We start from the raw sequence: 2,500 nt of genomic DNA on the forward strand, positions 1-2,500 counted from the left end.
TTACAAGCTGAGAAGAAAAAAAAAAATATATATATATATACATACATATATATACATATATATACATATATGCGTATATATATACATATGTATGTATATATGCATATATGTATATGTACACACACATACACGCGCACACACACACACACACATACATACATATATGTATATATATATGTGTGTGTGTGTGGCAGACTGGCGGTGTATGTATATATATATATATATATATATATATATATATATATATATATATATGCGTGTGTGTATGTGTGTGTGGTTTGGGTCGACCAGCAATGCATATAGCTTGGAGTTAGCCTTCAAAAGATCAACACCAAGATCATACCATTCAGGGCAAGACAAGCTAATGACTCAGGAATGGACACGAAATTCTGAAGCATTGTACAGTATACTCTGCACATTGTTCTCATGACATCGTCGCAGCCGTATTCTAGGTCCTTAAGCGCGCCGTGTGCATGACATGAACATGCCGCGTTTGGTATTCTAGAAGCGTGGGTTCATGTCAAAAGCATGGCAAAATGCGTGACAAAGTCGTGGGAAGTATTGGAATAATCGTGGAAATTCCGGGATCAAGCGTAGAGTGAATTACCAACGGCGCGTTCGTGAAATAGTTGTCAATTCTTTAACTAGGAACAAGTACAACGACTGATTCATACCAAAATTGTACTATCTTTTGTTAGTACTGCTTATGATTGTAGTTTCTCTTATGAATTTGTCGTTTGGACAGTGCCATTCATCTGAAACATGTTAACTTTGGAACGGTTGGTAAACCTGAAGCAGCTGACACAAACGTGCCACGCTTTTGCGTACTAGAATGCCGCCTTCGTGACATGAACACGACATGGAGACAACATGAACATGACATGGCCATGACACGCAGAAAACGTCCAAGAATATGGCTGACGCGTGACCCAACAATACCCGATTGCCTAAATGCCACCGAAGAGGACAAATACCCGATCCTTAGAGAAGTAGAGGCAGCCGTTAAGTCACTCAGAATGATAAATTACCTGGAATTGGCAGTAAGGAGAACGGCCAACTCCATGGATACAGGCTCTGGTACTTACACTTTCCAAGAAAGTCAACCAGTCAACCCAGTAAAGTGACGCTCAAGGTAGTCCTTAACAAGCTAAAACCACAAGTAGGATGAATTGTTATTGAAGAGTAAACATGTTTCAGAGAAGGACGAAACGCCACTGAATAGGACTTCAGTTTGAGAATCCTATGGAAGAAACATCTATAGTCTCATGTATTTATTGCCTTTAAAAGGGTATTCTGTAGGGGCTTGACATGATGCATTATGAACTAAAATTCATTATAAACTCTAATCTTATCAGAGTAATCAAACATCTATTTGACAGAGCCTCTAATGCAATTATGTTCAATGACAACACAGACAGAATGATTCAGAACATTTTTTCTCACACTGTTTGGTATTTAAGGGCGAGTTATTCCAATGTCTGTCATGGTTCTCTATTTGTCTTCCTCTTTTGTAATATTTTTTCTTATGTCAGATGCCTAGGATCTTACACGAGCATCTCATCTCCATGGCTTGTATTCACATTTTGCATCTCGGCTGTAAGTGTACAGGTTTTATATACATACTGAGATACAGAGATGACAAGTTGTCACATTAGTCTGACTTTATGCTTGATGGAGATATTTTTGCTTAAAGAGGCAGGGATAAATACACACACATATATATAGATAGACAAATATAAATAGATATTTCAATTGATATATCTTCATATGTAAACAAATACACATGTACGTCATTAAATGACATCCTCAAAGAGTTCTGCACCGTATTGATTTCAATCCATTCTTACGGCTGATTCTGAATGCCAGGATATTTCCCAGAAACCCAAGTCTACATTCAATAGTATCACAAAGTCGACGTTTAATAGGTTCGCAAAGTCGACGGTCAAAGGAGCGCAAAGTCGATGTTGAATTGCAACACCGACGGTCAATAGAATCGCATTGCGCAAGGATATGGCCCAAGGATGATTTCTCTCGAGTGAAGGTGGCTCAAAATGGCCAGCAATGTGTGTCAGAAACGCGTAGTAAGCATCGCTTTGTCCCTTGCCTTTACCTTTACAGATAGGTGTAACCAGATCTATTTTTTCCATAATGACGGCTGTGGCACTAAATCAGATGGCACACTTAATTATATATTTGTGTGTATATATATATATATATATATATATATATATATATATATATATATATATATATATATATATATAAATGAAATTCATTTCCATTTCCTATAAACATAACTACCTTCTTCTGTTCTCCTCCATCTTCACCTTTATCCTCCCCTTTACCTGCCCCTCCGTTCTTTCCCGAATCTTGTTACCTATTCGTTGGTATCGTTATCTCAAGCTCTTTGAAGATCACCTCAACCACCACTCCTACTCCATCGTACTTATTAAATTTCACCTCGTTTCTTTTCCACCGAATGAGAGAGTGAGTTTTGTAT

Source organism: Penaeus japonicus, unplaced genomic scaffold (assembly GCF_977035675.1).
Source record: "Penaeus japonicus unplaced genomic scaffold, GWHDUDI00000001_assembly GWHDUDI00000001, whole genome shotgun sequence".
In the NCBI taxonomy this organism is placed as follows: Eukaryota; Metazoa; Arthropoda; class Malacostraca; order Decapoda; family Penaeidae; genus Penaeus; species Penaeus japonicus.